This window comes from Psammomys obesus, unplaced genomic scaffold (assembly GCF_907164565.1).
Source record: "Psammomys obesus unplaced genomic scaffold, mPsaObe1.curated_primary_1811, whole genome shotgun sequence".
In the NCBI taxonomy this organism is placed as follows: Eukaryota; Metazoa; Chordata; class Mammalia; order Rodentia; family Muridae; genus Psammomys; species Psammomys obesus.
In genome coordinates this window covers 29,313,601-29,335,026 of record NW_026596057.1, presented here as the reverse complement: position 1 = coordinate 29,335,026, position 21,426 = coordinate 29,313,601, and positions in this window count along the sequence as shown.

Sequence of the window (21,426 nt, the reverse complement as noted above, 5' to 3'; positions counted from 1 at the left end):
GTTTTTGAAAGCACTCAGGTCAAATTGTATTGCTACTGGTTTAATTCCTTAACTCTCCCCCCAATTTTGTTCCTCTTATGATAATTTAAATAAATACCTTAAGTATGATTATTATTTTAAAACAATGCATCTCCTTAAAATAAAGTGAAATTTAACTTCAGAAAGTTTGCTTTTTATATGGAAAATGGTAGCCGGGATAATATTTGCTCAAGCAATTAATGGCTGTCTATAATGTTGTGTATGTTCTTTCTTTCTTTCTTTCTTTCTTTCTTTCTTTCTTTCTTTCTTTCTTTCTTTCTTTTCTTTTTAGTTGCAAAGTTATACTGCATGATTTTTCTTAGTTAGGGACTCCTACTTCACAATAAAATGATTGTAAAAACTTATCAGATGTCCTTAATGCCATTGAAATATCAAGGGAACATTATGGAAAAGAGTTTCAGAAAGACTGTTAAGAGCCAGAGGCAGAGTTATAAAACATTGTCTTGTGTTTCTTACAATCAAGAACACACAGCAGATGAGGTTACCCGCAGAAACACCTAATAAAAAGCAAAACACATGAAGGGGTCTAGCTGGGAAGAGGAAGTGTCCGCAAGTGTAGTGCCGGTAGAAGAGGTGGCAGTGGGAGGAAAGGTGAATATGATCATAATGGATTGTATAAATGCACGAAACTTAAAAAAAAATGAAAAAGATATGTTTTTTCTTAGCTGTAAAATGAAAATTTAAAATAATCCAGGGAATAATTCAGTATTTAATATAAAATACAAAACATTTTAACTAGCATGAAAAATCTACTTTGTAGCTAACTTCAAACATTTAAAATAATATTTTAGTTTTGATGACGGTGTCCTTTGCTTTACAGAAGCTTTTCAGTTTCATGAGGTCCCATTTATTGATTGTTGCTCTTAGAGCCTGTGCTGTTGGTGTTCTGTTCAGGAAGTTGTCTCCAGGGCCGGTGCCAATGAGTTCAAGGCTTTTCCCCACTTTTTCTTCTACCTGATATAAAGTGTCTGGTTTTATGTTGAGGTCTTTGATCCACTTGGACTTTACTTCTGTGCAGGGTGATAAGTATGGATCTATTTGCATTTTCTACACATAGACACAGTTAGACCAGCACCATTTGTTGAAGATGCTTTTTTCCATTATATGGTTTTGGCATCTTTGTCAAAAATCAGGTGTCCATAAGTGTGTGGGTTTATTTTTGGGTCTTCTGTTTGATTCTATTGATCCACCATTCTGTTTCTATGTCAGTACCATGCAGTTTTTATTACTGTTACTCTATAGTACAACTTAAGATCAGGGATGGAGATACCTCCAGAAGATCTTTTATTGTAGAGGATTGTTTTAGCAGTTCTCGGTTTCTTGTTATTCCATATGAAGTTGAGAATTTTTCTTTCCAGGTCTGTAAAGAATTGTGTTGGCAATTTGATGGGTATTGCATTGAATCTGTACATTGCTTTTGGTAAGATGGCCATTTTTACTCTATCTGACAGAGGGCTAATATCCAGTATATATAAAGAACTCAAGAAGTTAAAGAGCAAAAGATCAAGTAATCCAATTAAAAAATGGGGTACAGAGTTAAACAGAGAATTCTCTGCAGAGGAATATCGAATGGCAGAGAAACACTTAAAGAACCATTCAATGTCCTTAGTCATCAAGGAAATGCAAATCAAAACAACCCTGAGATTTCACCTTACACATATCAGAATGGCTAAGATGAATAACTCAAGTGACAACACATGTTGGTGAGGTTGTGGAGAAAGAGGAACCCTCCTCTACTGCTGGATGGAATGTAAATTTGTACAACCACTCTGGAAATCAATCTGGTGTTTTCTCAGACAGGTAGGGAAAGCGCTTCCCCAAGATCCAGCTATACCACTGGTAGGCATATAGCCAAAAGATGCTCAAGTATACAACAAAGATATTTGCTCGACCATGTTTGTAGCAGCTTTATTTGTAATAGCCACAAGCTGGAAACAACTCAGATGCCCCTCAGTTGAGTAATGGATACAGAAATTGTGGTACATTTACATAATGGAATATTAAGCAGTGATAAAAAACAAGGAAATCATGAAATTTGCAGGTAAATGGTGGGAATTGGAAAAGATCATCCTGAGTGAACTATCCCAGAAGTATAAAGACACACAGGGTATATACTCACTCATAAGTGGATATTATACATATAATATAAGATAAACATACTAAAATCTGTACACCTAAGGCAGCTAATCAGGAAGGAGGACTCTAAGATGCTCCATCCCCATTCAGAAAGGCAAAGAGGATGGACATCAGAGGAGGGAGAAAACAGGGAACAGGACAGGAGCCTATCACATAGGGCCTCTGAAAGGCTCTACCCTGTAGGGTATTGAGGCAGATGTTGAGAGTCATAGTAAAACTTTGGGTAGAGTACAGGGAATTTTATGAAAGAAGGGAGAGATAGAAAGACCTGAAGGGGACAGGAGCTCCACAAGGACAGTGACAGATCCTAAAAGTCTGGGCCCAGGAGTCTTTTCTGAAACTCATACTCCAGCCAAGAACCACTCATGTAGATGGCCTGGAACACCTGCACAGAGGTAGCCCATGGCATTTCAGTGTCCAAGTGGGTTCCATAGTAATTGGGACAGGGACTGTCTCTGACATGAACTGATTGGCCTGCTCTTTGATCACCTCCCCCTTAGGGGGGAGCAGCCTTACCAGGCCACAGAAGAAGAGAATGCAGTCATTCCTGATGAGACCTGATAGACTAGTATCAGAGGAAAGGGAAGGAGGACCTCCTTTTTCAGTGGACTGGGAGAGGGACATGGGTGGGAAAGAGGGAGGGTGGGATTGGGAGGGAAGGAGGTAAGGAGGTACAGGGGGGATACAAAGTGAATAAACTGTAATTAATAAAAAATAAAATAAAATAAAATAATATTTTATAAATTACTTTTAAGCAATAACAAAATATTGAATTTTTTTGTGTGTTTCATGTTTAGGTAATTCATTATTTTTTTGTTGTGATGCCACTGTTCCTCATTTTACTAAAATACTAATTTTATTTTATTTTTAAATTTTCTGCACATGCCTTTATTTTGAACCATTTTTCTTTTTTCTTTTATTACTATCATTATTAATTTTAATTTATTCACTTCATGTCCTGACTGTAGCCCCCTCTCTCACATTCTTCCTGTTCCCCCTCCCTTTCTCTTCTTCCCCCTATATCCCTCCCCAGTCCACTGATAGGGAAGGTTCTCCTTCCCTACTATCTGACTCTAGCTTATAAGGTCTCATCAGAATTGCCTGGATCCTTTCTCTCTGTGACCTAGTAAGGCCACCTTGCCAGAGGGAGGTGATCAAAGAGCAGACAACTGAGTTCATGACAGAGGCAGCCCTTGCTCCCCTTACTAAGCAACCCCCCATGGAGACTGAGCTTTCATGGGCTACATCTGAGTAGGGGATCTAGGTACTTTCCATGCATTATCCTTGGTTGACTCATCAGTTTCTTCAGTTCCTACCTGGGCCCAGATGTTTTGGCTCTGTTGGTCTCTTGGTGGAGCTCCTGCCCTCTTCTGGACTGTTTATCTCCCTTTTCTTCTATAAGATTCCATGAACTAATTTTAAATGGGTGTAGAAGTAAAAGGCACTGTGCATTATCAGATTATTTAACTGAACCCACTGAGTGTGCATTCATGGTGATACAAGTTATTTTAGTATTTTTGTTTTCTGGCATTGCTTTAGGTATAGGTTAGACTTATGAATACTGTTATACTCATAAATATTTATGGAACATCTCCTATGCATGATGGTAATGGTATTAAATGAAATAGAAATAACTTTAGATTCATAGGAAGTCAGGAATGATATTAGGAAGGAGGAATGATATTAGTCGACTATATATACAGTTTGTTGTTTATTCATAATTGTTAAGAAGAAAAATGCAGTTACTTCTTCATCAAGTTCAGGTTTCAGAAGTTAAGAAATAATGTCTGTAATGAGACATTTGCTATGAGGTTTCAAGAAATGAATAGAGTGATGCTAGGTGGAAAAGGGTTACCTTGTTCAAGCATAGTTTATGGTGCATATAGATTAATGTGTGGAAGAATTATGGTAATTCTTTAAAGAAAAGAGCTGTTTTAGCAGTACTGCAGAAATTGAACAGATAGAATTAAAATTTTGAGATGCAAAAGAAGCATCAGGTCATTCCACAAAAAAAATGACAATAGCACATTGTATTTTAGAAAGATATCTATTTATGAAAAAATGGCCAAAGATTTGAAATTTGTCAGGACACTGAGTCTGAAATGTTTCTCTTAGTCTAAAATGTACCATGATCTAAAGTGGGCCACTGAAAACAGCATCTGGCAAAAAGATGGCAGAAATACTTTTCAGATATTATTCAACTTATTTTCTTATAATTTTTATTCATGTGCCTATATGTTTGCCTAATGCGTGTCTTCCATACATGTGCAGGTGTCTGAGTGGGACAGAAGACAGTGGATCTCCTTGAGCTGGAGTTACTGATGGTTGTCAGCTGCCTGATATGGGTGCTAGGAGCCACATTTGGATGCTTTACAAGAACTGCAGGAAAACTTTATGACTGAGCCATCACCCAGGACCCCATTTTTCAAAATTTTATTATTTCTTAAATGGAATCAAAGGCAAAAGCACCCCCTGTAAGATCTAATAACTAATAAAACCAATTCACCTATTTCCTCAAATATATCTGAGAATAAACCACGGTGAAACACTGATTGATCTGTGTTGACTTAGGGTACAACTTCAGCTGTGAGATAAGATTTCCAAATTTATTCCATATGAGAATAAAAGTTACATTCAAACTAAAATAACTAAGTAAGCGAGGGGAGTAATAATTAATCCTCTTCATTTTCAATAATACTAACCTGTTTTTTTCCGTTTCTCTTTGGAGGGAACAACTCCTACCACACCACCCTCCCCCACCCTGACTCCTCTGTTTTATTGAAGCTCCTTAGAAATGTTGAAAGCCTGAGCATCTGGAGGATGTTGCTTGTCAGATGTCTCAACTACAGTGAGAGGTAACTCAAGCATGGCAGGAGTGGAACTGCTTGTGTTCAGAATACCCCTGGGATGGGACATCTAGTGAAAGCATAACCACAGGCTCGCACACCACCTTTCATGTTTAATTTGTTTCTAACATCAATGTTTTCAGAAAATGAAATGATTTTTTTCAATGTTATCTTTAAAAAATTCGGATTAGACATATAATTAATAAAAAGTATTGTGAATATGTGGTAGCACTTTTAATTTACAGAAATCAATATGGGACAACTTGTTTGTTGAAGGTGCTTTCTTTTTATTTACTATGATTGGACACCTTATATATTGGAACATTAAAATTGTTAATGGCTTTGTTAAAAACACATTACTGTTATTTATTCAAATCCTCATATTTAAAGTTCCTTGAAAGTCAAAAAGCTTACAACCGTGCTGACTGCATATGAGTTAGAGTTCTCCTGAGGAACAGAGTTAACATAGTGTAATACAAAAAAGAAAGTACTTTAAAGGGCAATCATTGTATTATGCATTTTGTTGGATCACACAGAGTCCAACAACAGCCACCTTCACATAGGAGAAGCAACACACCTGATTTGTGCTGAACTCAAGAATTTGCAGTCCTCTGCCTGAGGTCAGAATTGGGGGTTATCAATGCTGTAGCTCTAGTGTGAGTTTGAGTTCCATGAAGTTCCTTGTAGGATCATGGGTCTGACTTATCTATCTGAAAGGGGGGAGAAGTTTAGTTATCACCATGGTCATTGTCAGAAGCTGTTGACACACTTATAAAGAATGGAGGTTGTATGCCTATGCTGGCTTTCTCTCCTGTAACTTTTTTTTCACCATAGCAAAAAGGGACGATTGAAAAACTATGTTTTATTTTAAACATATGAAAGCTTAATCCTGTCAAGATATAATAAGCAAATTAAGTATTGAGAAAATTATAAATAAGATTAAAATTTTAACCAATACTTTAATTTTAGGTTTTTAAAGGCATGATAATTTTTCTCATCCATATCCTAGTAAGAGAGGCAAAAAACAAAAAGCAAAAAACAAAAAAACCAAAATGATGCTAAACCCAAGATTCTGAATGTTGTAGGACACTAATTTTTCACTGTTTAGAGAAAGTGGGTATGTTATTTAGCTAAACCTGGCACTTAGTAGATTAAGAAGAAACAATTTGATTATTCTCAGGGATAGTGGTTTATGATTACTCTTAGCTGCTAAAGGAAATAAGAGAGTCCCAAAATTCTAAGTTCCTGTTTTATATTTAATTTTTTTATTTATTATTTATTACAATTTATTCACTTTGTATCCCTGATGTAGCTTCCTCCATCATCTACTCCCAGTCCTACCCTCTCTCTTCTCCCATTATGCCTCTCTCCTAGTTCACTGGTAGGGGAGGTCCTCCTTCCCTTCCATCTGACCCTAGCCTATCATGACTCATCAGGACTGGCTGCATTGTCTTCCTCTGTGGCCTGGCAAGGTTTCCCCCCCAGTTCCTGTTCTTATGTATATCGTTTTTTTTTTTTTTTTTTGAAGATGGCTATGATGGTGGGGCAGGAATCCAAGATGGCGGCCATCAGCATGCACTCTTTTTGAGAGCCAGAGGATCTGAATCTCCGAATTTGGTGAGTGGAGGGGCAATCAAAGCCAGAATTTAGACGTTTTAGCTTTCTGAAAGAAAGGGGACACCACAGAAGTGGAGAACACTTGTAGAGTCAGATCAGGCGCGGACTTCTCTGGGAACTGAGAGAGGCACTTTCATTGTTCAGGCCTCCCTCCGCCTCAGGGGAGCCTACACACAGCACCAGTGAGCTGAGCTCAAAACTCACTGCCTGGGGATGGAGACAGCAGAGGCGGGGCTCCTAGCTCTTCAGCAGCAGTGGGCAGCTGTACCTGCCTGCTGACCAACATCCTGAGGAGCACACATACAAAGAAACCCTCACCCCACCAAGCACCCTCTCACTGAGCTTCTGCCCTACTGAGCACCCGCCACTCCAGAGCTCCAAAGCGCCCAAGCGGCAGGAGCTCTCAGCTGGCAGAGGGCTCTGCCCACCTGAGGTCCCGCCCAGCTGAGTGCCTGCCCAGTGGCGCTCCCATCTGAGAACTCCTGCCCTTGGAGCACATACCCTCTGAGTGCCCACCACAGAGTCCCAGATCCGCAGTGTGCTCTCAAGTGCCTACAGGACCCCAGATTCAAGGTGCTTCTAAGCTAGCAGCCAGACATCAGACCCCTTCCACCCACACTTCTACCGTGGAAGGACCTTGTGGAACATTGAAGCCCCTGCTCTGTGGATCTACCAGTAGAGTTCCGGCAAATAACTCCCAGAACTCAGTTAGAGAAGAATACCAGTAGCCTATAGGCCACAGACATACTCAGGGAATCCACACCTGCAATTATCAACAGTGCTTGCAATATCTTTATCAACTGTGACCCTTTTGGTGCCTACAAGGCACCCCTCTCTCACATAGAAGGCCTCTGCATTCTCTAGCACCCAGTCCCTCAGGGCACACTTCTACACACACTTACACTCACACACTTGCTTGCATTTGTCCTTCTGTGCCGTCGGACTTTCCTCCCACAGGTACAGCTGAAACACCAACACACACACTGAAACCACTGGACCTCTCTCATTTTCCTGAAGAATTCTCCAGACATCAGAGAAAGAACAGTCAGATCTGCAGAATCCAGGAACAAACAGTGAACGCTACAGATAACCAAATGGCCATGGGTCGGCGAAGGAACACATCCAACATAAATCAAGACATCATGGCTTCACCAGCAAACCCCAAATTAATGGATACTCCAATTCATCAGAAACACAAGAAAATGACTTTAAAGCCATGCTTATGCAGTTATTGGAGGCACATAAGGTGGAAACAAACAAATCTCTAAGAGAAATAGCCATTCAAACCAGACAGTTAAACAGGAAACAAACAAAACCCTCAAAGAATTGTCCACATAATTGGAGGCAAAGAAAGAGGAAATAAAGTTCTCAAAGAAACACAGCAAATATAGACAAACAAATAGAGACACAAGTAGAGATACTTATAGAGAGGAAAGGAAAACAACGACAGAGACCATCATAGACAGACAGGAATACACAATCAAACAGATGAAGCAAATGGTGCAAGGCATGAAAACAGAATTGGAATCAATAAAGAAAACTCAAACTGAGAAAACCCTGGAGATGGAGAACTTAGAGAAAAGAGAAGAAAACACAAAGGAGAGCATCACCAACAGAATACAAGAGATAGCAGAGAGAATCTCTGGTGCTGAAGATAAACTCACAGAAATTGATACTTCTCTCAAAGAAAAAGTAAAATTAGAAAAATCCCAAACACAAAATATCCAAGAAATCAAGGACAGCATGAAAAGACAAAAATCTAAGAAAAATAGGAATTGATGAAAAAGAAGATTCTAGGCTCCAAGGTCCAGAAAATATTTTCAAGAAAATCATAGAAGAAAATTTTTCCAACCTAAAAAAAGAGATGTCCATAAACATCTAAGAAGCCTACAGAACACCAAATAGACTAGAGCAGAAAAGAAACTCCTCACACCACATCATAATCAAAACATTTAATTTACAAAACAAAGAAAAGATATTAAAAGCAGCAAAGGAGAAAGGCCAAGAAACATATAAAGGTAGATCTATCAGAATCACATCAAATTTCTCTTCAAAAACTATGAAAGCCAGAAGGGCCTGGGCAGATGTCATGCAGACTTTAAGGGACCACAGATGCCAACACATACTACTATACCCTGAAAATCTCTCCATTGACATAGATGGAGAAAACAAAATATTCAATGACAAAACCAAATTTAAGCAATATCTAAACAGTAAACCAGCCCTACAGAATATAATAGAAGAAAAATTCCAATCCAACATAAACAACTACACCTAAGAAAACCTAGGATACAGATGATTTCTCAACAAAAATTAAAAAAAAAAACAAGCAATGAAGCACAGTAAGACCACCAACTTCACAATAATAGGAAATAATGTTCAATTGTCACTATTATCTATCAACATCAATAGACTCAACTTTCCAATAAAAAGACACAGACTAACAGATTAGGTGTGGAAATAGGATCCAACATTCTGATGCATCCAAAAAACACACCTCTGCAACAAAGATAAATATTACCTCAGAGTAAAGAGCTGGAAAACTGCTTTCCAAGCAAATGGACCCAGAAAACAAGCTGGAGTAGCTATCCTAATATCCAATAAAACAGACTTTCAACCAAAATTAATCAAAAAAGATGAGGAGGGGCACTACATTCTCATCAAAGGAAAAATCCAACAAGAAGATATCACAATTCTGAACATCTATGCCCCAAATACAAGAGTGTCTACATTAGTAAATGAAGCATTATTAAAGCTTAAATCACACATCGATTCCAACACCTTAGTAATGGGAGACTTCAACACCTCTCTCTCACCAAGGGACAGATCATCTAGACAGAAGCCAAAGAGGGAAATAAAGGCACTTACAAAGGTCTTAATTCAAATGGACCTAAGAGATGTCTACAAAACTTTTCACCAAACTCAAAAGAGTATACCTTAGTTGGTATACTTAGTATACTTAGTATACTTAGTATACTTAGTATACTTAGTATACTTAGTATACATAGTTGGTCACAAAGCAAGCCTCAACAGATACAAGAAGATTGAAATAATCTGCTGTATTCTATCTGCTACCATGGACTAAAGATGGATCTCAACAACAATGGAAATAGCAAAAAACCTTCATCCACAAGTAAACTTAGCAACTTGATACTCAATGACAGCTGAATTAAGGATGAAATAAAGAAAGAAACTAAAGACTTTCTAGAATTCAATGAAAATGAAGGCACAACAAACCCAAATTTATGGGACAAAATGAAAGCACTGCTCAGAGAAAAATTCATAGCACTAAATGCCTTCAAGAAGAAATTTTTACCATCTCCTACAGGCAACTTAATGGTGCAATTGAAAGCCCTAGAAAAAAAAGAGGCAGAGACACCCAAGAGGAGCAGTTAGCTGGAAATAATCAAACTCAGGGCTGAAATCAATCAATTAAAAACAAATATTCAAAAAATCAATGAAACCAACAGATGGTTCTTTGAGAAAATCAACAAGATAGACAAACTCTTAGCCAAACTAACTAAAAGGCAGAGAAAAACTATCCAAATTAACAAACTCAGAAATGAAAAGGGGGACATAATTACAGACACTGAGGTAATCCAAACAATCACTAGTTAGTACTATACAACCCTATATGCCACAAAATTTGAAAATCTAAAAGAAATGGACAATTTTCTTGATAGATTCCATCTACTAAATTAAGTCAGGATGAGGTAGAAAGATTGAATAGTCCTATATTCCCCAAGGTAATAGAAGCAGCCATCAACAGTCTCCCTTCCAAAAAATCACTGGGCCAGAAGGATTCAGTGCAGAATTCTACCAGACCCTTAAAGAAGTGCTAACTCCAATTCTCTTTAAATTATTCCACAAAATTGTAACAGAAGGAACTTTACCAAACTCCTTCTATGAAGCTACAATCACATTGATAACTAAACCACACAAAGACCCAACAAAAAAAGAGAACTTCAGACCTATCTCTCTTATGTACATTAATGCAAAAATACTCAATAAAATACTTGCAAACAGAATCCAAGAGCAAATAAAAGAAATCATCCACCATGACCAAGTAGGTTTCATCCCAGGCATGCAAGGGTGGTTCAGTATATGGAAATTCATCAATATCATCCACCATATAAACAAACTCAAGGAGAAAAACCACATGGTCATCTCTTTAGATGCCGAAAAAGCATTTGACAAAATCCAACACCCATTCATGTTTAAAGTCTTGGAGAATCAGGGATACAAGGCACATACCTAAACATAGTAAAGGCAATATACAGCAAGCCTATAGCCAACATCAAACTCAATGGAGAGAAACTTAATTCAATCCCACTGAAATCAGGGACAAGGCAAGGCTGCCCACTCTCTCCATATCTCTTCAACATAGTACTTGAAGTCCTAGCTAAAGCAATAAGACAACTAAGGGAGATCAAGGGGATACAAATTGGAAAGGAAGAGGTCAAAGTGTCACTATTCGTAGATGATATGATAGTATATGTAAGTGACCCCAAAAATCCAACCACAGAATTCCTTCAGCTCATAAACACCTTCAGCAAAGTGGATGGATACAAAATTAATTAAAAAAAAAAAATCAGAATCCCTCCTGTATATCCAAGACAAAAGGGCTGAGAAAGAAATCAGGGAAACAGCACCCTTTACAATAGCCACTAATAACATAAAGTCCCTTGGGATGACTCTAACCAAGCAGGTGAAAGACCTGTTTAAAAAAAACTTCAAGTCTTTGAAGAAAGAAATCAAAAAAGACATCAGAAGATGGAAAGATCTCCCATGCTCATGGATTGGTAGGATTAACATATTGGAAATGGCCATTTTGCCAAAAGCAATCTACAGATTCAATGCAATTACCATAAAAATACCAACAAAATTCCTTACAGACCTTGAAAGAAAATTCTCAACTTCATATGGAGAAACAAAAAACCCAGAATTTCCAAAATGTTCCTGTACAACAACAGATCATCTGGAGGTATCTCAATCCCTGATCTCAAGCTGTACTACAGAGCAACAGTAATAAAAACTGCATGGTATTGGCTTAAAACCGAACGATGGATCAATGTAACTGAATAGAAGATCAGAAATAAATCCCCATACCTATGAACATTTAATTTTTGACAAAGAAGCCAAAACCATTCAACGGAAAAAAAATAAAGCATCTTCACAAATGGTGCTGGTCCAACTGGATGTCTACATGTAGAAAAATGAAAATAGATCCATATTTATCACCCTGCACAAAACTAAAGTCCAAGTGGATCAAAGACCTCAACCTAAAACCAGATACACTAAATCGGTTAGAAGAAAAAGTAGGGAAGAGCCTAGAACTCATTGGCATAGGAGACAACTTCCTGAACAGAGCACCAACAGCTCAGGGTCTAAGAGCAGCAATCAATAAATGGGACTTCATGAAATTGAAAAGCCTTCTGTAAAGCGAAAGACACAGTCGTCAGAACAAAACGACAGCCTACAGACTGGGAAAGGATCTTCACCAACCCTATATTTGAGAGAGGGCTGATATCCAGAATATATAAAGAACTAAAGAAATTAAAAGTCAATAATTCAAGCAGTCCAATTAAAAAATGGGGTGCAGAGCTAAACAGAGAATTCTTTGTAGAAGAATATAGAATGGCAGAGAAACCCTTAAAGAGATGCTCAATGTCATTAGCCATCAGAGAGATGCAAATCCAAAGGACCCTGAGATTTCATGTTACACCAATCAGAATGGCTAAGATAAAAACTCAAGTCAAACACATGCTGGAGAGGTTGTGCTGAAAGGAGCACTCTCCTCCATTGCTGGTGGGAATGTAAACTTTACAACCAATTTGTATATCAACTTGGTGCTTTCTCAGACAATTAGGAATACTGCTTCCTCAAGATCCACCTATACCACTGCTAGGAATATATCCAAAAGAAGCTCAAGTACACATCAAGGACATTTGCTCAACCATATTTGTAGCAGATTTATTCATAATAGCCAGACCTGGAAATAACCCAGATGTCCATCAACAGAGGAATGGATACAGAACTAGTCGTACTTTTACACAATGGAATACTACTCAGCAATTAAAAACAAGGAATTCATGAAATTCTCAGGCAAATGGTGGGATCTAGAAAATATCATCTTGAGTGAGGTATCCCAGAAGCAGAAAGACACACATGGTGTATACTCACTTATAAGTGGGTAGTAGACCTATAAGATAGGATAAACATACTAAAATCTGTACACCTAAAGAAGATAAAAAAGAAAGAGAACCCAGGGTAAGATGATCAATTATCACTTAGAAAGAGAAATGGGATGGACATTGGAAGTAGGAGAAAACAAGTAACAGGACAGGAGCCTACCACAGAGGGCCTCTGAAAGACTCTACCTAGCAGTGTATCAAAGCAAATACTGAGACTCTTAACCAAACCTTTGGCAGAGTTCAGGGAATCATATGAAAGAAGGGGGAGTTAGTATGACCTAGAGGGGACAGGTGCCCCACAAGGACCAAATATATCAGGGCACAGGGGTCTTCTATGAGACTGTTTCTCCAACCAAGGACCACAAATGATTATCACTTAAAACCCCTGCTCCAGTGTAGCCCATGTTAGCTCAGCACCCAAATGAGTTCCTTAGTAAAGGGGACAAGGATTATTTCCATATTTACTCAGTGACTGGCTAATTGAGCTTCCCCTCCTCCCTGAAGGAGGACCAGACTTGCTAGGCCACAGATAAGGACATTGCAGCCAGTCCTGAAAGTATCTGATAAGCTAGGGTCAGATGGAAGGGGAGGAGGACCTCTCCTATTAGTGGACATGGAAGGCGCAGGGAGGAGATGAGGGAGTGAATGTGGGACTGGGAGGGAATGAGGGAAGGGGCTCCAGCTGGGATACAAAGTAAATAACCTGTAACTAATATAAAGAATAAAAATTGAATTAAAAAACGATGGCTATGATGTTAAGTATTACCTCAAAATTTCATAAAGAAGCAAAAAGAAAGAAAACAGGAAACTGGTAGGCTTAAGAAGGTGTTTCTCCTATTAAAATACTTCCTAAATAGTCACCACAGTTTTTGTTGTAAAGTGGTTCATATTTACCAAAAGCCATGTTGTGAAGCAAACCTTTGATATCTGTACTATTTTCTATTACACAAATGCTTAGACATGACAATGGCAATGTTTACCGCAAAACCTTGATACATTTCCCTCAACAACAACCAAGATATGAAGATAAAATAATAAAAGTATTTCATATTTTGAATCATCTAAAATATGTCAATAAAATAAGAAGATGAAAGTAATGATGAGAAATGATGGAATAGCCAGATCTCAATCTGATATATGGGAAGATGATGGTGAGTGACTATAGTAGAAAATATAAATCTGAAACCTAAGCTTATTGTGGGAAAAGGCAGTTCAGAAGTAAATAAATTCTTTCAGAGTCCTATAAGGCACCCCTCACTCATGTGTCTCTCATGTCTCTGTAAATAAGTCCAATAAACTCAGTGTTTCACAAAGAGAAGTTTGGACAAAATTGCTTTGTTGCTCTGCTGTTGTTGGATACATTTTGCCTGTGTCTTCCAGAAAAACTAATTTATAAGATATTTTTTTATGTAGGCTTTTCTTATATTTTCAAATATGTCATTTTTAAATTAAATTTTATTTTTTTACATTAATTACATTTTATTTGCTTCACATCCTAGCTGTACACCTCTCTCTCATTCCCTCCCAATCCTACCCTCCTTCCCTCATACCCTCCCATGCCCCTCTCCAAGTCCACTGATAGAGGAGGTCCTCCTCCTCCATGTGCACCTAGCTTTTAAGGTCTCATCAGGACTGGCTTCAGTGTCCTCCTCGGTGTCCTGGCAAAGCTGCTCTTCCCTCCGGGGCATTGGTCAAAGAGCCAGCCATTGTGTTCATGTCAGAGACAGTTCCTCAAGATTTTATCTGAAAAGAAATTTGGCAAACTTTGGAGTGAATAAGGATTTTTCTGAGATGAGAATTAAGTGTAGAGGAGGAGAGAAAACATTGACAAGAATGTACAAGGAAAGAAACTTAATTATTGTTTGTGGGATGACAAAGTGGGACAGTCACTTCACAAGAAAGTTTAGTAATTAATTGTTATTTATGGATACTTGTGTAAGGCCATAGGAATTCATGTGTGCCGTGTATATCAAGGTTCCCCTGAAGGATATGAGTTCATTGGATCTTCTGGAATTAGAGTTGCTAGCAGGTATTTGTTTCCCAAATTTGTGGATACTGTGCCACCGAAAAGATGAATGCTTGACAGTAGATTAAGGAAAGAGGAGATTAATTATTGGAGCGCAGGTACAGCCAGGATAGTAAAAGAAATAGGCATGTATTTTATTATAACTATGCCTAAAATTATAGAACAACAAATACCAAGATTGAACCATAATGTGAAAGCTATGGTTGGCTATAAGTGTTCCTCCAAAGATCCAGATATTGAAGGTTTCATTGCCAATGTGGCACTATTGAGAGGTGACCGGATCATGATAGTGCAAATTGCATTCGTATGTTATTTCATACATATGTTTGTGCTAAATGAGACATTAGATTTTGAAGTCTGTTTGTCATAAATAAATCACCCCAGACATGGCATTGAGGAGTGTATCGTAATTCTACTCTTTCTCTCCTTTCTTTTCTTTGACCCCTGTCTACTACAACCTGAACTACATGTTACACTGTGGGCTCAGACCGTGCCTTACTGCCTCAACACACACAGCCCAGACACAATGAGACCAAGGACATGGACTGAAGGCAAAAGAAATTCTTCCTTCCTTTAACACTAGCCCTCACACGACTGTGACAGCCATAGAAAATCTAACCTAAAAACAGCTAACTTTGCATAACAATGTAGAGTCTCTACAGGTTCATATATCTCAGCAAACATTTTTCTATGCTGCAGAAAACATTAACCTGTTTAGATAGGCTATGTAAGGGCACTTCTGTTTCTTCTGTTCACCGTTACTTAGAACCTAAAATATCTCTAAAGAATAATATATTTAAAACTAGTAGATAAAATTTCCATTAACTTAAAAGATATCAAATATTTAAAAATAGTTCTTACATCTGAGAAATACGGAATAAGTTCATGAATCAAATTAAAAAATAATTCAAAAACAAAAAACAAAAAAAACTCCAGTGCAATAATTGTTCCTACAACAAACTCCATGGATACCTTTTGAATGAAAGTTGTAAATTCATTTTATATATATGTACATTTGCAAATAAAACTTGTCATTTCATTTGACAGAGATCTTGGTTTGAGCATAAGACAATATAAATAATTGATGCATAGATCTACACGGAAGTGACTATATAAATATCTCCTTTTAGACACGAGGAATAATAAAACAAAAGCACTTATAGATGAATGTCAGTGTCCAGTGTATATACATATATGCATACATATATACATATATATACACATATATATATACATATATATATACACATATATATATATACATATATATGTGTATATATATGTCAATTCAAGGCAACTGAAATTAAACTGAGTAGATTTTAGAGAAACACGTTAAGTTCTGGCTGAGACAGCTAATATTACTTTCACTGCAGATTCAGTTTATTGAGGGGTTCAGTCTTCAGACACATTATCTTTTTTCTCTCTTTCATGATAAAAGGAAACATTTCTATAGTCTCTTAGAAGACACTATTTCTAAAGTATAGTGTCTTTCTTCATAAAAATATCACTTCTGGGAATGACCTACCAGAGAATACCACTGGGTGAGAGAATTTGAATATATTATTTGGTGGGGTATGAACATTCAAAGCACAGAGTTATGAATTCTGTAGAAATGTACCATTTCCTTAATATGTTCTTTAGAGAGAAAGGTGTTTCTTGCTGACTGATTTCTGTATAGCATAGCTTTGGCCCTGACAGTGATCATAACACTTTAGATTATGATATAAAAAAGTTTCTAAATTATTCCAGTTTTGTAAGAAACACATGAGTTATGATAATCTAGTTTTTAAAACAAACCAATGAAGACAAGCTGCTTTATTTCTTCAATGCCATCCATTATTGAGCATTGGTTCTATATTACCTTCCTTTACCTTAAGAACACTAAACTTGAGATAATTTAACACATGAACTCTACAGTCCTTTCTAATGAATCGATCAATACAACACATGATAGCTTGTCAGTATCTTAATTTGTTGCAGTGAAAGAAGTTTAAATTCAGACCTGTTTTTTTTTTTAATTTTAATTTTTCTTTTTAGTTACAATTTGTTAACTCTGTGTCCCAGCTGTATCCCACTCCCTCATTCCCTCCCCCTCCTCAACTATCTCCCTGGTCTCCTCCCTGCCCCTTTCCAAGTCCACTGATAGGGGAGGACCTCCTCCCCTTTCATTTGACCCTGTTTTATCAGGTATCTTCAAGGCTGGCTGCAAAGTCCTCCTCTGTGGCCTAATGGGACTGTTCCTCCCCTGGGGGGGGGGGAGGTCAAAGAGCCTACCCTTGAGATCCTGTTAGACATAGTCCTTGTTCCCCTTACTTTGGAAAACTACTTGGTTACTGAGCTACCACGGGCCACATCCCAGCAGAAGTTCTAGGTTATATCCATAGATGGTCCTTGGTTGAGTGTCAGTCTCAGAAAAGACCCCTGTGTCTGGATATATTTGGTCCTTGTAGAGCTCCTATCCTTTCCATATCATACTAACTCCCCTTCTTTCATATGATTCCCTGCACTCTGCCGAGGGTTTGGTTATGAGTCTTAGTGTCTGCTTTGAAACACTGCTAGGTAGAATCTTTCAGATGCCTTTGCGGTAGACTCCTGTCATACATTCAATGCACATCCCATTTGTCTTTCTAAATGAGGATTGATCATCTTCACCCATGTCCACTTTCTTGATTATCTTCTTTAGGTGTGTAGATTTCATTATGTTTATCATATCTTGTAGGTCTATATAAGCGAGTATATACCATGTTTGTCTTTCTCCTTCTGGGATACTTCACTCAGAATGATCTTTTCTAGATCCCACCATTTGCCTGCAAATTTCATGATTTCCTCCTTTTTGATTGCTGAGTAGTATTCCATTGTGTAAAAATACCACAATTTCTGTATCCATTCCTCCATTGATGGGCATCTGGGTTGTTTCCAAGTTCTGGCTATTACAAATAAAGCTGCTGCAAACATGGTTGAACAAATGTCCTTGTGTACTTGAGCAAATTTTGGGTATATACCTAGGAGTGGTATAGCTGGGTCTTGAGGTAGCACTACTCCTAATTGAGAAAGCGCCAGATTGACTTCTGAAGTGGTTGTACCAGTTTATATTCCCACCAACAATGGAGGAGGGTTCCCCTTTCTCCACAACCTCTTCAGCATGTGTTCTCACTTGAGTTTTTCATCTTGGCCATTCTGATGGGTGTAAGGTGAAATCTCAGGGTTGTTTTGATTTGCATTTCCCTAATGGCTAATGAGGTTGAGCATTTCTTTAAGTGTTTCTCTGCCATTTGATGTTCCTCTTTCGAGAATTCTCTGTTTAGCTCCGTTCACCATTTTTTAATGGGATTACTTGATTTGTTGCTTTTCTGCTTCTTTAGTTCTTTATATATACTGGATATTAGCCCTCTGTCAGATAAAGGGTTGGTGAAGATTCTTTCCCAATCTGTAGGCAGGCATTTTGTTTTGATGACTGTGTCTTTTGCTTTACAGAAGCTCTTCGGATTCATGAGGTCCCATTTATTGATTGTTGCTCTTAGAGCCTGTGCTGTTGGTGTTCTGTTCAGGAAGTTGTCTCCTGTGCCAATGAGTTCTAGGCTCTTCCCTACTTTTTCTTCTAACCGATTTAGTGTATCTGGTTTTATGTTGAGGTCCTTGATCCACTTTGACTTTAGTTTTGTGCAGGGTGATAAATATGGATCTATTTTCATTTTTCTGCATGTAAACATCCAGTTGGACCAGCACCATTTGTTGAATATACTGTCTTTTTTCCATTGAATGGATTTGGCTTCTTTGTCAAATACCGAGTATTCATAGGTGTGTGGGTTTATTTCTGGGTCTTCTATGTGGTTCCATTGATCCTCCTTTCTGTTTCTATGCCAATACCATGCAGACCTGTTTTTCTAAACCTGAAGAAGGTCCTGGCTTAGCCCATGCTAAGAACTTCATGTACATAATGTTATTCTTTGTTACAGGAATGCAGCGAGTTTTAGAGGTGTTTTGTCAGAATTCCTTAAAAATGTTTTTAGATGTGAATGTTTATCCCATTTGCTTAATTTCCCTAGAGTATTACCTGTCAACTCAAACAATGTATAGATGTGCGGTGGAGATTTTGTAAATACTTAGAAAGATGTTAGCCTGACACTTCCTATTGTCTCAGAATTTTGTCTGTTGTCCCTGAACAATAATAATGGTTCAAAACAACCATAATTTTAAACAGAATTACTGCCTCATTCTAGTAAGTCTTTAGGAGTTGTCAAAAAATACGTTCTGGAATTTCTACTACATCGTCCAGTGTCTGTAAGAAAAACCCTGAGGGCTGCGAAATCATATAATCAAGGTCAGGATTTCTTTTTAAGCAGATGTTGGTAAATGAAACTATAACTGAATGGTTTCCTTTCCCTTCAATGGTAATTCCAAACTGGATGTGCCTGGAAATTCAGTGTACAGTGACATGAGTCATAGTTTGGAAGGTAAAAGACTGGTGTCTAGCATGTGCCTTTCACTTAATATCATAGGGTGCTTCAAAGACACCAAAGTTTTCTTCATAGACAGCACAAGAAAAATGAACTCAATATCAAGTACTATGAACTGAAGGTGAATTGCAAATATTCTGAGATGATTCTGGTGAAGAAGGGACAGGCCTGGCCAGATTAAAAGTGTGGTAGTTGCTTGCTTTCTAAATGTAGAGTTTAACCATTTTAAACATTTATTTATTTACTTATTTACTTTATATGAAAATCATAGTCCCCTCCCTCCTCTCCTCCTGCTCCCACCCCACCTCCCTTTTCCCCTATCTCCTGTCCTCTCCTCTTCAGAAAAGAGGAGTCCCCCTTACTAACCCACCCCAGCATATTGTTTTATTAGGACTGAGCAAATCCTCTTCCAAATTGACCTGGCAAGGCAGTCCAATCAAGGGGAAGTGATGGAAAAACATGAATCAGAGTCCTTGTTAGATACAATTCTCCCTGGTTACCCTTATTACAAGACTCACATGAAGGCCAAGCCAGTCATCGGGTACATATTTGTAAGGAGACTTGGTCTAGTCTACGCATGGCCCATGCTTGGTACTTCAGTCTCTGAAAGCCTTCTTGGGCCAAGGTTACTTGGCTTTGTTGGTCTTCTTGTGGAGCTCAAGTGTAGTATCTGTTTTTATGTTTAACCATTTTTAACCATATTATATGTTTATATGAATGAGTATATACCCTGTGTGTCTTTCTGCTTCTGGGATAGCTCACTCAGGATGATCCTTTCCAGTTTCCACCATTTACCTGCAAATTTCATGATTTTCTTGTTTTTCATTGCTGAGTAATATTCCATTGTGTAGATGTATCACAATTTCTGTATCCATTCTTTAGTTGAGGGGCATCTGGGTTGTTTCCAGCTTCTAGCTATTACAAATAAAGCTGCTACAAACATGGTTGAGCAAATGTCCTTATTGTGTACTTGAGCCTCTTTTGGATATATGCCTAGGAGTATGGCTGGATCTTGATGAAAGAAATGGGAAATAGTAAGATCTGGAGAGGACAGGAGCTCCACAAAAAGAAGAACAGAACCAAAAATTTTGAACACAGGGGTCTTTCCAGAGACTCATACTCCAACCAAGTACCATGCATGGAGATAACCTAGAACTCCTGCACAGATGAAGCCCATGGCAGTTTAGTGTTCAAATGGGTTACATAGTAATGCGAAGAGGGACTGCCTCTGACATAAACTGATTAGCCTGCTCTATGATCACCTGGGGAGCAGCCTTACCAGGCCACAGAAGATGACAATGCAGCCACTCCTGATGAGATCTGATAGACTAGGATCAGAAGGAAAGAGAGGAGGACCTCCCCTATCAGTGGACTTGGGGAGGGGCATGCATGAAGAAGGGGGAAGGAAGATGGGATTAGGAGGAGAGGAGGGAGGGTTTTATGAGGGGATACAAAGTGAATAAAGTATAATTAATAAAAGTTTAAAAAAATAAAAATCTGTATCACAGACTAAAAAAATTAATCACTAAATTCTACACAACAGAGTTGAAGGTAATATTTAGTTTGCAAGTTAAGGGAAATTTGAATATTTGGTTGGATAATTGAACATTGATAAGGGTAATTTGATTCTATTTGAACAACTAAGACAACAAAAATATTACAAATATGTATGTATGACCTATTGTGAAGAGTAACGCAGAAAGGAAATTCACATTTGGTTTTTAATGATCCTCTCATAGTTGCAGAGATTATTTTGGAGCTTTATGTTTTAGTTTGTGCATATTTTCTCTTTAAAAGTTAATTTATCATTTTTTTGCATCTTTAGTTTTTGATAAGTGTGATTATCTTGAAAATTTTAACATGGTAGATACTGAAAATAGCTACTTGAAATAAGATTTATTTTGTAATATCCTTTAAATAATGCAGAGTAGATTAAGAATGAGTGGTTGATCCAGGGATCTGAGGAATTTTATCAGCTTCTTCCTACACTGATGTTACCATCTTGCCAGGACATTTTAGATGAAAAGCCTTTCATGCAATTTTAAGTTTCATGTTTAAGTTCTGAACCAGGTGATAAAAGTTGTTTCTAATTTTACCTTATCTCATTAGAT